Source organism: Cervus canadensis, chromosome 3 (assembly GCF_019320065.1).
Source record: "Cervus canadensis isolate Bull #8, Minnesota chromosome 3, ASM1932006v1, whole genome shotgun sequence".
NCBI lineage: Eukaryota > Metazoa > Chordata > Mammalia > Artiodactyla > Cervidae > Cervus > Cervus canadensis.
The window spans coordinates 89,991,678-90,006,214 of NC_057388.1; positions in this window are offsets into that span (position 1 = coordinate 89,991,678).

The following is a 14,537-nucleotide window of genomic DNA, read 5'->3' on the forward strand; positions in this document are numbered from 1 at the left end:
AATTGTCTGCACTCTTGCTTCCTGCTTCTCTCATTAACCAATTTATAAAGGCTATTTCATAGTACAGCCATTTTAGAGCCATCCATTTGTCCTAATTTTACTCACAGGCAACTATTGCCACTGAGATTCTAGTTTCCTCCAATTATGTTTGTTCATCTTCTTATATAAAGAGGATGATGACATAGATTGTACAAGGTAATGACAGAATCCCAATGTGCACTCTGTTCTGTTTTTCTAGTTGTGGTGTAAGTTTTCACCTCCCCATCAACACTTTTCTCTTGTAATGTAAGCCATGTGTTTATTGTATGGCTCATGGGATTAAGGGTGCGGTCTTCATTCATTTCGATATCCATTCATTCTTCCTGAAATATTTACTGCGTTCCTACTATGTGCCAGATAGTGTGCTAGATGGTGGAGTCAGAGCAAAGAACAAAATGTATATGGTCCCTACCCTCAGGGAGACACTAAAGGAATATTGATAATAATATAAAGTATTGATTATAATTGTAACATTTGTATGGAAAGCTTATTTTCCTTTTAGCATTATGGATAAGATTGAATCATCAATATATTTTTTAAACTGAGGTTCTGTTCCTCTGTAGAAACCAACTTCTTTTCCTTAGAGCATTCATTCATACACTCACTGATAATACTCATTAACATTAATTCATTAAATCTCATTGTAAAACTACTATTACCAAGCACTCTGCAGTGGCGCAGTGGTAAAGAACCCACCTGCCAATGCATAAGACACAAGAGATGTGGGTTTGATCCTTGAGTTAGGAAAATCTCCTGGAGAAGGAAATGGCAACCCACTCCAGTATTCTTCCCTGGAAAATTCCATGGACAGAGGAGCCTCGTGGGCTACAGTCCAGGAGTTCGCAAAGAGCTGGACATGACTGAAGCAACTTAGCACACACACATGCATGCTAAGATTTTCAAGTACAAAAATAAAAAGACAGTATTTTTGCCCTTAAGGCTCATAGTCCAGTTGAGTAGACTGGCAAGCAAACCACACCGTACATTATGATAATTGTCATAATGGGGAAATGTGAAAAGTGCATGAGGCATAGAAAAAGGAAGACCTAGAACTGCAATGGAAATGAACTTGGGCAAACTCTGGGAGATGGTGAGGGACAGGGATGCCTGGCATGCTGCAGTCCATGGAGTTGCGAAGAGTCGGACACAACTTGGTGAATGAACAACAGAACTGCCTATATAGGTCAGAGAAGACTTCACAACTAAGGTAGCACTTGGACTGAGGTTTGAAGGGTGAACAAGACATTACTAAGCAGATGGATCAAAGAAGGGCATGAAATGCCTAGCTGACCATCAAAGACTCATGCTCTTCTTCCATAGCATCAAGTGTTCTGGGAGTTGGCCCGACCAGTTTCTAATGCCTTATATTTCTGGGGGAATCAAACGATTGGTTCTCATTAACTGGATGTGAGCAGATGTGATGTACATCATTTCTCGACCAGATTAAGAGTAGGTGTGCCTTTTCTCCCTTCTGTTTCCTAGCTATTAGCTTTGAAAGTAAAGGACTCTGAAACTTAGAGGATGAAGGAGCTGCAAAATGAAGGACCCTGGGTGGAAGGTGGCATGTCACGCTGAACTGTTCCATGACTAAGAAATAACCTTCTATTGCATTAATCTATTGACCCTACCTAGACTTCCCTGGTGGCTCAGATGGTAAAGCATCTGCGGGAGACCCACGTTCGATCCCTGGGTGGGGAAGATCCTCTGGAGAAGGAAATGGCAACCCACTCCAGTACTCTTGCCTGGAAAATCCCATGGGAGAAGCCTGGTAGGCTACAGTCCATGGGGTTGCAAAGAGTCGGACATGACTGAGCGACCTTACTTACTTACTTATTGACCCTACATAGCTTGTTTGTATAGCAGTGAGCTCTATTTTAATTAATATAAAGTAATACAATATGTGAAAAGACTTACTGATGTGTCTAGCACAGAGTACATGCTCAGTAAGTATTTGAAATTGCAGGGGGCATGCAAATAGACCAGTATAGCCAGAACAGAATACATGATTGGTGAGAGCAAGAGGAAGGCAGCTGAATAGCTAGGCATGGACTGATCTCAAAGAACCTTGAATGTCATGCTGAAGAATTTAGGTTTAATTTTGTGGAAGGAAAGCCAGCAAAGAATATTGAAAATGTGAGAGGCAAGATCTCCAAGAAACACAACACCCAAGGCCCTGCTGTGATTTTCTTTAAATGTAAGGTGGGAATCCTAAGATGAAAGATAGGATTTCAGAACCAGAAGACACCATGATTTAATCAAACCTCATTTAACAAACGAGGAAAATGAGACCCAGAGAATTTAAGTACCTTTGTCAAGGTCACCCAGCTAAAACTTGGCAGAGCTGGGGACTAAAGGGCTAGTCTCTTATTTCCAGCCCTACAGCACTGCTCTTTCCACTGTGCCACAGTGCTTCAAAGCAGTGGAGACCAGCTGGTGTGCCTGTGTTTTCAGTCCCTTAATGAAGACATTGGGGATTTGGAGGCTGGGTATTTACCATGGAAGGCTGTCTTCTCTGTAATTCCTCATCTGGTTTGAACCACTATTTTGGAAAAGGTCCATTTTTCAGCATCAGATTTCCCTAGAGGACAATTGGGAATGTGCTCAGTGGCCTGTGGGGTGCCCTTGCACTTTCTGAGCTTTTGCTGGGAGGTTGAGAAGAAAGTAGCAGTGGTTTGAGCTCCTGGAAATGCTCCTGGTCCCTAGGCATCTGGGGAGTAGTTGGCCCTCTCAGTTGGCTATGGTTTAGCCTGCCAGCTGACTGTCCTCCAGGGGTCACATCAAAACATCTTCTTCAGCTTGTCTTTTTAAAGGGTCAGCCCCCCCACCCAAAAAAACAAACAAACAAAAAATAAAGGGTCAACCCCTATGACTGGCATTTTAATATCATTTTCTGTTCATCAGTTCAGTACTTCTGGTTTTCATATACTGCTAAGCTGATTCATTATTCATTATAATTATTCTTACTCCATGTGCTACCCAGAGCAATATGACATACATTTGTTTGTTTTTTTAATAGCAAATGGGGGCAAAAGGACAACCGTGATGAGGCCAGTCTCAGGGAAACATGACATGTGGTCTGACCTAAGGAGGACTAGGTATTATTTAATTATTTTACAACTGGGGGAATCCAGAGCACAAGTTGGGGGGCAGGGAAGGCCATTTGTCCAAAAGTCCCCAAGAAAACTGGGGGGAAAATACATGCCTTAAAGTTTTTTGGCCTAGCATTTTTTGGTAATTTCCTCGCTCCTTGTCCTTTGTTTGTATCCTGGTTTCCTCCCTTGCATTGATAGATCCAGGTTAGGATGAAGTATTAAGAAAGATAAGATTGCTGCTTCAGTTCCTGAGGCGTGCCTTGGTGGCACCTGAAGACAATGTCTTATGCAGTGGAAAGTGCTTGGGCTTTGAAGTCAAAGAGACATCAGCCACTCTTTAGCTGTGAGACTTTGGGCAAGTTCTTAAGCTCTCTGAGACTCAGTTTCTTTTTCTGTGAGATGGGGAAATAATGTAAAATATGAGGGTGGTTGTAGGGATTAAATAAGTGAACATACATAAAACATGTCTTAGTGCTGGGCACTAAGTTAGGCTGGCTCTTAACAAGTATTATTTCCTTTTTCAGGTTTCTGAGAAGTTCCTATTCTTTCCCCCAATCCCTATCCTGGGTTCTGGTCAACTGGTAAAATGAAACAAAAGAGTGAGCAGATGGAGACCAAAATGCCACTTTGATTGTTGATAAAGGCTGTTTATTGTAAGAGATTGATTGATAAATACTAGATGAGTTAGGTCAACTTGTTTACCCAGTCACAAGTAAAATTTGACCAGGGTAGGACCTCTCACGCTGGGAGTAGCAGTGGGAGCAGGAAGGGGACCCTGCCCCCAGAGGAGTAAACTAAGGTGATATCCTCACTGTGGGCAGGTAGATACATAACCTTCTGAAAGAAAGGAGGAGCTAAGCTGAACCTGCCATGTGTACTTTGCAATTCACAAAGCAGGTTAAGCCCTTCCCCTAAGGAGGAGGAATAAGAGAGGAGTAGCAGAGGCCAGGAGTGTCAAAGGCCCACAAGGACGGAAGCCTCAGAAGCGTCTCCCTCAGTATCTCCCTTCTCTTGACCCCCTCCTCTCATTTTGCGCTACTTCTTAGGCACACTGCTCATGAAGCACACAGCTCTCAGTGCATCACTGTGGGTAGCCTCAGAGCACAAATGCTGGGAGAAAGGTGGGGGAGAGAAGGGGGGTATTGGGTTGAGTCATTGGGAGAGAAAGAGAAGTGGCCACATAAACCCAGAAAGAGTAGCCTAAATTTAGAATTGGGAGTTAGAGGTCTGAAGGGAGGATCTCTGACAGATCTGACCTCTGTGTCCCGGAACCACATCTCCTGCAGATGATTCTCAGTCCCAGCATTGGGTTATGTACCCTCTGCCTCAGTTTTTAGTTTTTAAAATGTAAGCATATTTTGTGATTATAAACTAATATATTCTTACTTTGGAAAACTCAGAAATACAGAGAGGTATAAAGAATAAATCAAAAATAATCCATAGTTTCACCACAAAGAAGAACTAATATTAACTCAGACTATATTTCTATTAAGTCTTTCTTCTATGCATATCATTATATAGATAAGGTGATTCTATCTATACATGTTAAATTTTGCATGCTGAATTTTTACTTACTATTATAATTTAATCATTTCCCCACGTTATTAAAAGTTCTCAGTAATTAACATCATTTTAAATGACATTTTCCCTGGTTATAAGCACATCTGGATCAATCTCTACCAATTTATGAAAATCCCATGGGTGTAGAGAGATCTTCTAAGTGTTTACCTTCTTGAATAGGTGAATAGGGCATTTTCAAAGGCCAGGGCTTTATGGGCCTGCTCATGGTAACTATTGCACTAAACTTGAGCTTCTAGAGCGTTCTCACATTTCTAGCAATTGATTATATAAGTGATCAAAAGATGCCACTCTGCAAAATACAATAATTCAAAGCATAGGCCTTTCTTATACACCACAGCGTTGTTACACACTCAAAAAGACCACTGTATGAGTTTGCTATAACTGCCACGACAAAACACCTTAGAAAGGGTGGTTTAAACAGCAGCAGTTTATTTTCTCACAGTGCTAAAGGCTAAAAGTCCAAGAGGTCAGCAGGTCTCATTGCTCCTGAAACCTCACTCCTTGGCTCGCACATGTCTGCCTTCTTGCTGTGTCCTCAGATGTTGTTTTCTCTGGGCATGGGCAGTCCTGGTGTCTTGCTGTGCACATTGAATTTGGTTCAGTTCAGTTCAGTCACTCAGTCATGTCCGACTCTTTGCAACCCCATGAATCACAGCATGCCAGGCTTCCCTGTCCATCACAAACTCCCGGAATTTACTCAAATACATGTCCATCGAGTTGGCGATGCCATCCAGCCATCTCATCCTCTGTCGTCCCCTTCTCCTCCTGCCCCCAATCCCTCCCAGCATCAGGGTCTTTTCCAATGAGTCAACTCTTTGCATGAGGTGGACAAAGTATTGGAGTTTCAGCTTCAGCATCAGTCCTTCCAGTGAGCACCCAGGACTGATCTGCTTTAGGATGGACTGGTTGGATCTCCTTGCAGTCCAAGAGTCTTCTCCAACACCACAGTTCAAAAGCATCAATTCTTCGGCGCTCAGCTTTCTTCACAGTCCAACTCTCACATCCACACATAACCACTGGAAAAACCATAGCCTTGACTAGACGGACTTCTGTTGGCAAAGTAATGTCTCTGCTTTTTAATATGCTGTCTAGGTTGGTCATAACTTTCCTTCCAAAGAGTAAGCATCTTTTAATTTCATGGCTGTAATTGCCATCTGCAGTGATTTTGGAGCCCAAAAAAATAAAGTCTGACACTGTTTCCATTGTTTCCCCATCTATTTCCCATGAAGTGATGGGACCAGATGCCATGATCTTAGTTTTCTGAATGTTGAGCTTTAAGAAAACTTTTTCACTCTCCTCTTTCACTTTCCTCAAGAGGCTTTTTAGTTCCTCTTCACTTTCTGCCATAAGGGTGGTGTCATCTGCATATCTGAGGTTATTGATATTTCTCCCAGCAATCTTGATTCCAGTTTGTGCTTCTTCCAGCCCAGCGTTTCTCATGATGTACTCTGCATATAAGTTAAATAAGCAGGGTGACAATATACAGCCTTGACGTACTCCTTTTCCTATTTGGAACCAGTCCATTGTTCCATGTCCAGTTCTAACTGTTGCTTCCTGACCTGCACACAGGTTTCTCAAGAGGCAGGTCAGATGGTCTGGTATGCCCATCTCTTTCAGAATTTTCCACAGTTTATTGTGAGCCACACAGTCAAAGGCTTTGGCATAGTCAATAAAGCAGAAGTATACGGTTTTCTGGAACTCTCTTGCTTTTTCGACGATCCAGCGAATGTTGACAATTTGATCTCTGGTTCCTCTGCCTTTTCTAAAACCAGCTTGAACATCTGTAAGTTCACGGTTCATGTATTGCTGAAGCCTGGCTTGGAGAATTTTGAGCATTACTTGACTAGTGTGTGAGATGAGTGCAATTGTGCGGTAGTTTCAGCATTCTTTGGCATTACCTTTCTTTGGGATTGGAATGAAAACTTACCTTTTCCAGTCCTGTGCAAACCATTCAGTATCATGGTAATCCAAGCCTATGCCCCAACCAGTAATGCTGAAGAAGCTGAAGTTGAACAGTTCTATCAAGACCTACAAGACTTTTTAGAACTAATACCCAAAAAAGATGTCCTTTTCATTATAGGGGACTGGAATGCAAAAGTAGGAAGTCAAGAAACACCTGGAGTAACAGGCAAATTTGGCCTTGAAGTACGGAATGAAGCAGGGCAAAGGCTAATAGAGTTTTGCCAAGAGAACACACTGGTCATAGCAAACACCCTCTTCCAACAACACAAGAGAAGACTCTACACATGGACATCACCAGATGGTCAACACCGAAATCAGATTGATTTATATTCTTTGCAGCCAAAGATGGAGAAGCTCTATACGGTCAGCAAAAACAAGACCGGGAGCTGACTGTGGCTCAGATCATGAACTCCTTATTGCCAAATTCAGACTTAAACTGAAGAAAGTAGGGATAACCACTAGACCATTCAGGTATGACCTAAATCAAATCCCTTATATACAGTGGAAGTGAGAAATAGATTTAAGGGACTAGATCTGATAGACAGAGTGCCTGATGAACTATGGACGGAGGTTCGTGACATTGTACAGGAGACAGGGATCAAGACCATCCCCATGGAAAAGAAATGCAAAAAAGGAAAATGGTTGTCTGAAGAGGCCTTACAAATAGCTGTGAAAAGAAGAGAAGTGAAAAGCAAAGGAGAAAAGGAAAGATATTCCCATTTGAATGCACAGTTCCAAAGAATAGCAAGGAGAGATAAGAAAGCCTTTCTCAGCGATCAATGCAAAGAAGTAGAGGAAAGCAACAGAATGGGAAAAGCTAGAGATCTCTTCAAGAAAATTAGAGATACCAAGGGGACATTTCATGCAAAGATGGGTTCAATAAAGGACAGAAATGGTATGGACCTAACAGAAGCAGAAGATATTAAGAAGAGGTGGCAAGAATACACAGAAGAACTGTACAAAAAAGATCTTCATGATCCAGATAACCATGATGGTGTGATCACCCACCTAGAGCCAGACATCCTGGAATGTGAAGTCAAGTGGGCCTTAGAAAGCAACAGTACAAACAAAGCTAGTGGAGGTGATGGAATTCCAGTTGAGCATATTGAATTAAGGCCCACCTTAAAGACTTCATTTTAACTTGACCTCATTAAAGACCTTATCTATCAATACAATCTATAGTCTTTGGTGAATAGCTTCTTTTGCTTAGCATAATGTTTTCAAAGTTTATCCATGTTGTCATATACATCAGTACTTCATGCAGAAAATGTTCCATTGTATGCATGTAAAGCATTTTGTTTACCCATTCAGCAGTTTATGGACATAGGTTGTCTCCACTTTTTAACCACTGTAAATAACCCTGCTATGAACATTCATGTATAAGCTTTTGTGTGGAGCTACGTTTTCATTTCTCTTGGGTATGTGCCTGGGAGGGGAATTGATGAGTATTATAGTAACTCCATGCTTAGCATTTTGAGAAACTACTAAACTGTTTTCCAAAGTGGCTGCATCATTTTACATGCCCACCCACAGTGTATGAGGGTTCCAATTTCTCTATATCCTTACAAACACTTGTTATTGTCTGTTCTTATTATAGCCATCCTTGTGGGTGTGAAGAGCTATCCCTTGTGAGGTTTTGACTTGCATTTCCCTAATGACTAGTGATGTTTAGTGTTTCTTCTTGTGCGTATTGGCAATTTGTATAGATTCTTTGGAGGAATTTCATTCAAATTCCTTGCCCATGATTTAACTGGGTTGTCTTCTTATTACTGAGTCATAATACATTTGTATATATTCTAGATATAAGTTCCTTGTCAATATACAATTTGCAAAGATTTTCTCTCACTCTGTTGTTGTCCTGTTACCTTCTTGATGGTGTTCTGTGAAGCACAAAAGTTTTAAATTTTGAAGTCTGATTTATTTATTTATTTTTTGTCATGTCTGCTTTTGGCAGCATATCTAAGAAACCTTGCCGTATCCAAGGTCATAAACATTTACTGTTTTCTTCTAGGAGTTTTGTAGTTTTAGCTCTTACATTTAGGTCTATGATCCATTTTTAGTTAATTTATTTGTATGGTGTAAGGTATAGCCCAACTTCATTCTTTTACACGTGGATACCCAGTTGTTCCAGCAGCATTTATTGAGAAAACTACTTTTTGCCTATTGAATTGTCTTGGGTCGCCTGTCAAAAAAAATAAATTGACCATGTTCATGAGGGTTTATTTCTGGACATTCAGTTCTATTCTTTTCATCTAAACGTGAGTTCTTATGCCTTATACCTTGATTTCTGTAGGTTTTTTGTAAGTTCTGAAATCAGGAAATATGTATCTTCCAAATTTGTTCTTCCTTTTCCAAAGTGTTTTGGTTATTCTGGGTTACATTTCCATATGAAATGCAGCATCAGTTTGATGATTTCTGAAAAAAAAAAATTTAAAAAGAAGAGAATAAAGGAAAAAAGAAAAAGCAGTAAGATATGGAGAGGATTGCATTGAATTTCATTTTCTGACTATTCATTGCTATTGTATAGAAATACAATTGATTTTTGTATATTGTTCTTATATCCTGCCACATTCCTGAACTTTTAATCTTATATTCTTAATCATATGCTTTACTGCTTAATCTGTGTTAAATATTATAAAAAATAGAAAAATGAACAAGATATGATCTCTATTCTGAAGAAGCTGATAGCTTAATTCAAGAAATAAGACATAAACCTATTGAGTGAATAATTGCCCATTTCAGCAACGTGCAGGAAAGTACAGAATTGCCAAATGAACACTGCAGATAATTAGAGCTCTAGAAAAGTTCAGGGGATGGAGAGACAATTAAAAGTTGGAGAGTCTGGAAAAAACAGAATAGAAAGGATCTGAAGGCTTACTGATAGGAGCCATCCCTATAAACAAACTTTGAATTTCAATATTTGAGAACCCTAAAAATTTCAAGAGATCCTTCTGCTATGGATGACCCTCACAATTACCTGTGCAACATACATGTATTATCCAGATTTAATAAATTATATCAATTTGCCATATTTGCTTAAGATTTTTAAACTATAAATAAAATATTTTAGTTACAAAAAAAGGCCCTTTCATTCCATCTCTCCTCAGAGATAGTCAGTCTCTTAAAGATAGTGAGAATCCTTCCCACATATGTTTTTACATTTTTGCTACAAATATATATATTGTGGGTGTTTAAACATGTACATAAAAGGTGTACATATTTTTCTAGAGCTTTTTTCAACATCATGCTTTTAAGATTTATCCATGTGATACTTTATAACATAGTAATAACACACTATATAGTACTGCAATATAGTCTCATTGTATAAATATTCTAGAAAGGATGATCTATAGGTAGATATTTGTTATGTCTAGTTTTTTGCTATTTCAAATTGTTATATAATTAATGTTCTGGCATATACCTCCTTAGGCTCCTGTATAAGAGTTCTTCTAGGGAATATATCTAGAAGTTATTAAGGAATAGACTATGCATTCTCAACTTCACTAGATTGCTCTCTAGATTATTCTCCACAGAGGCTGAACTACTTCTTACTCTCATCCATGAGATATGAGAATTTCTCTCATTTTACATTCTAACCAACAGTGTCAAGTTTTTTTTTTTTTTTAAACTACACATATCTGGGTCCTATTTCCATAGATTCTGTTAGGGTAACTCTGGAGTGTGGTTTGAAACAGGCCACAGGTGATACTGAAACCCAGTGATTATGAATGAATTCGTATCATTGAGAGCACCAGCTCTATGCATGTATGCACAGTCTAATATATCAGTACGTGAGTTGGTGTGGTGAAAGGGCCCTAGTACATTGTTGGTAACATCTATATTGGATAGATAGATTTATCTGCACTTATATCCTTGAAGATGGGTAGAGAAATACCACTGTCCAACATACGTTGTAGATGTTGGGTGTATGATTGACCAGCCCACTGACTGGGGACTTAAAGTCCCACCTTTGACAGCTGGGTTGATTGGGGACTATGTTAGCTTTCTGGGAGCTGTCTTGCCTCTTACTAGGTGTGTGGCTGGGTGCCAGTTGTCAGGACTTGCATACATGCCATCTCTTAGGGCAGGGTGCGTGTCAGCGATGTCTGCCAGCCTGCTGGGTGGTGTCACTGTGTGGAGCATTTGTGGCTTTTTCAAAGCCCCAAGGAATCTGAGAAGCAAGTGAGGGAATGCTGCATGAAAACAAAAGGCAGTGGAAAGAGTGACCAGCCAGCAGGCTCCAGCAGGCTAGAACGCTCTGTCCTTGTTATTACTGCTTCATGAAAATGCCGCCGGCTTCCTGGCAAGGTCTGGAAGGTAGAGGCTTCTTGAGAAAACAAGGACAAGCGATGTGTACTTTCAGGCTGGAATCTGATTGCCCGGCTTCCCTGTTTTCCAGTGGAAGCTGCAGGGTGAGGATGGGGAACCCTCTGCCCCTTGGTGGGTTTAGGCTGCTCTTTCCCTGTCTGCTGGCTGCTTTCCCGAGTTTTCTCCTCCCACTCATACGCAGCACAGTTCTGGTCCCAGAGGCCCAGCAGGGCTGGGCTGGGAGAAACACTGGGCGGTGCCCGGGACAGAGCTATTCCTCAAGGAGCCATCTGAAGGTCAGTCTAGGGGAGGACAGAGGGCTTCAGCCATAATCCTTGTTCAAGGGGGCTTTGCCACAAAGAAGGGCCTCCTGATTTGGGGCGGTGAGACCAGGGAGAGGTTTCATTCCTTGCCTGCTTTCCTCAGAGCTATTTATGCCCTAGTATCACACACTCTCACAGCATAGCCTGCCTCAGTTTTCAGAAATGAGGGAGAAGCTCAGGAAAGGCAAGAGTTTTCATTAACTCATGATAGGATGGCTACTTGGACTCATCATTATTTGACTTGTCAGAAGTCAACGTCTGCTTTCCCTCCTGATAATCTGTCAGTGACGTAGAAAATAACCTAGGTGCAAAACAGGGAAGTACCCAGCATCCTCTTCCTCTCTTGAAAAGAAACTATCACGATAATGAATAAAAATAGGTCTTTGTGGATACAACAGGGCTGAACGGAGGGTGTGGTTTGCTTGGCAACAGCTCAAGCAAAGTTATTTCTCTTGGTCCCCAAATGTTCTTGACTTTGCTCTGCCTGATAAAGTCCTAAAAACTTGAATGTGACCTTTCTATTTTGGTGAAACCTTCCATCGATAGAGTTCCTTCTGGTCCTGTAGCATCTTGTTTTTATAAAAAGCATTCATCAGGTTGTATGGCAACTACTTACTTGGAATTACAGCTTATTCTATGTGTGTGTACATGTATGTGTATTCCCCCAGTATTTATGGACTGTACTTTAACATAATAGTCTTTTGATAAATATTTATTTGATGAATCAGAATTCCTGAAAAAAAAAAACAACAATATTCAGCTCTAATATTTTCTTAATTATCTTGCCTTTTCCTCCTTGGGGTGAAACTGCAAGCAGGTTTAGCTCCACATGGGATAGATGACACGCTAAAACCAAATGGTGTTTTTTTTTTAAAGGAACTGCTCCAGCAGGAATGGGTGTTTCAGTTCTATCATTCTATTACAGGTACAGAAATTGTTTCCAGGAAACACTGCCATTATTATCTCTGAAAGGCAAGTCAGTGGAAATTGTTTTTTTCCATTTATGGATGGACAAAATGGAAGCTTGCTTTCTCATTTACCAATTACAGAATGTGCACTCTGTGCAAAGTACTATGCTAGGATTTTCATGGGATACAAAGATGGGCAAGACAAGATTCTTGTTCTAAAGGAGAATTTATAATCTAGTTAGGAGGAAAAAATATTTGTATGCAAAAGTAACTATAACTAGGGAGCATTTTATCTGAATCACATGAGTGGTCCAAAAAGAAGTACCAAAAGGAATACCAAAGGTAGGCAAAAGAATTTCCAGTCAAGGTGACTGGGGATGTCATGTTAGTCAACACAGCATTTGAGATGAATAGATTTTGCGCTCCTTATTCTCCGTTTGGCCCCTGTATTAGTTTCCTGTGACTGCTGTAACAAATTACCAAACTGGGTGGCTAACAAAAACATAATTTTATTTTCTCAAAGTTCTAGAGGCCAGAGGCCTGAGATCGAGGCTTTGGCAGGGCCAGGCTCCCTCCGAAGGTTCTAAGGATGAATCTGTTCCTTGTCTCTTTCAGCTTCTGATAGCTCCAGGATTCCCTGGCTTGTGGCCACTTCACTCCAGTTCTGATTCTGTGGACATGCTGCTTCCTCCTCTTTCAGAACTCTGCCTGCTTCTCTTTTATTAGGATACATGTGATTGTACTTAAGGCCCACCCATGTAAACTAGGATACGCTCTTCCACTCAGGATCCTGAACTCAATCACATCTTTTGCATGTACTATAATTTTCTCAGGTCCCAGGCAGTAGCATGTGGATATATTATTTTGAGGTGCACTAGGTAGCCCATGACAGCCTCCTATCCTCCTATTCCCTGCTCTGTGCCCCGTGAGGCTGTTATCTACAGATGACTCGCCTGGGCTCCATTGCCCTCTTGCTTCCTGTTGGGTTTAGCCAGTGGGAGGCATCAGCAAGTATCAAAGGGTAGGAGGAAAAAAGAGGGTGAGGTATTTCTTCTTCCTTCTTCTGCTTTAGCACCAGGTTCTGGCAGCAGCTATGCCCGTTCGAAGCTCAAGCTCCTTCAGGACTCTCATAACACCTTTTCCATCCCTTGTCTCTTCAGCCCTGGGCTTCTACCCTCACTAGTCCTTGGGTGCCTCAATACTTCCTACGCTCCAGAAACCCTGCCTACATCTTCGTAAATAGTGTCTTCATCAAATTATTTTGGCAAAAACCCAGTGGAGTGTGAGTTTCCTGCCATGATCTTGACTGATACAGACACCAGGAGGCAAAAATTTAATTTTCAGAACAAAGATAGACTCAAGTTGCCTCCATCTAAGTTTAAGTAATGACCAGTGGGGACTGGAAGGTGATTCAGCACACAAGACAGCCACAGCAGCTGGGTTATCTTGCGGGCTCTTTGGCAGTAAATATCTGTTGCCTTGTACTCTAATTATCTGCTATTATTGTGACTATTCTGTTGCCCTTGCTACCAAGTACTTTCTATTCTTTTCTCTGTCTCACAGTTTCTATTGCTCATGGTTTCTGCTGCTACGTGATGTCAGCTTTCTTCCCTCTGTGAATCTTTTTGTTTCTCCCCACTGCTGACTCCTTCTGTGTATTTCATATTCAGCCCTCCAAAGGGCTTGACTGGTTTGGCTGCTCACCATTAAGTATAGGCAGTTAGGAAGATCTTCCTCTGACAAGTTGTTATATGAGCATAAGCGTACTGCTCTAGGGTAGGTGCCTGCTCTTGGACTAAATGGTTTTGCTTGAAATGGCAGAATCAACTGATAAGTAATTCAGTGTTCTGTCAATTAGATATCCCTGAGAAGTGGTTATGGGTGTGGTAAGCATTCTGACACTTCCCAGGTTGGTTATCAAAACTCACAAGTCCTTCTGTTGCCTAGTTCAATAGCAGAGGCATGGTGGTCTCTGAAAAGCACAACACATGTTTGGAAAAAGCAAACAGCCCAGAATAGCTAATGGTGTAATTAAAATAGAGAAACATTATCATAGGCATTAAAGCTGGAAATGTAGGTCACAACAGTTTGTGGAGGGCCTTGAGTGAAGATTTGTTTTAGAAGGAACTTTAAACATTATTTTATGTGCAGTGAAAAGTTACCGAAGGTTTTTTGAAAGTGGGAGAGCAAGATAAAATCAGTTTTTAGGGCTATTTATCTGATGGCAGTGGTATTCAGATTGGATCAGAAGTAGGAAAATGTGGAAACAGAAAGACAAATTAGGAAGGTGTTATAATAGCGTAAGTTAGAATAATGGGGAACCA